Source organism: Macrobrachium rosenbergii, chromosome 4 (genome assembly GCF_040412425.1).
Source record: "Macrobrachium rosenbergii isolate ZJJX-2024 chromosome 4, ASM4041242v1, whole genome shotgun sequence".
Lineage (NCBI taxonomy): Eukaryota > Metazoa > Arthropoda > Malacostraca > Decapoda > Palaemonidae > Macrobrachium > Macrobrachium rosenbergii.
In genome coordinates this window covers 37694099-37695095 of record NC_089744.1, presented here as the reverse complement: position 1 = coordinate 37695095, position 997 = coordinate 37694099, and positions in this window count along the sequence as shown.

Sequence of the window (997 nt, the reverse complement as noted above, 5' to 3'; positions counted from 1 at the left end):
TATGACCTCTGTAATGTTTTTGCTAAATGAGAGAGAGAGAGAGAGAGAGAGAGAGAGAGAGAGAGAGAATGCGTTACGTTATATTTACGTTTAACGCATTATGACCTCAGTAATCGTTTTGCTAAATGAGAGAGAGAGAGAGAGAGAGAGAGAGAGAGAGAGAGAGAGAGAGAGAGAGAGAGATAATGTGTTACGTTATATTCAAGTTGTAACGCGTTATAACCTCTAATCTTTTTACTAAATAAATGGAGAGAGAGAGAGAGAGAGAGAGAGAGAGAGAGAGAGAGAGAGAGAGAGAGAGAGCACCTAGTGTTCTAGTGTTACTCGACAAGTCAACTCTCCAAAAATAACAAAACCAAAGGCTCTGTAAACAAAGGCAAAAACGGACCAGTTCTTTACCCTTTTTCTTCAATTATTTTCTTTTCACTGAAGAAAGAACAGTATTTTTTATGCTAATTTGTAGACTTTGCAGTATCAATCGATTGACTGGCGCCATTCTGTCTCTGCACCTGCTTCCAGTTCATTTACTTCAGTTCCAGATGCTATCTTTGGGAGCGGTTAGACAGGGGTGTTTACACGCGCACGTATTATGCTTTACACACACACATATTTAGGCTATATACGTATACACATATTTTTTATATATACGTATATATATAATGTATATATATATATATATATATATATATATATATATATATATATCACAGTAGATACCCGTAATTTTAATCAAAGCGACTGCCACAGGAAAATGACGCAAAAATTCAAGTGCTTTCATGTGTATTCACGAATCGCCGTGATAAGAATATATATATACTGTATATATATATATATATATATATATATATATATATATATACATACATATATATATATATATATATATATATATATATATATATATATATGTATATATGTGTGTGTGTATGTGTGTGTGTGCGCGCGTGTGAAAATGCTTGGTACTGGGTTTTCGCCTGTCATTTTCCCGTGTTATTTG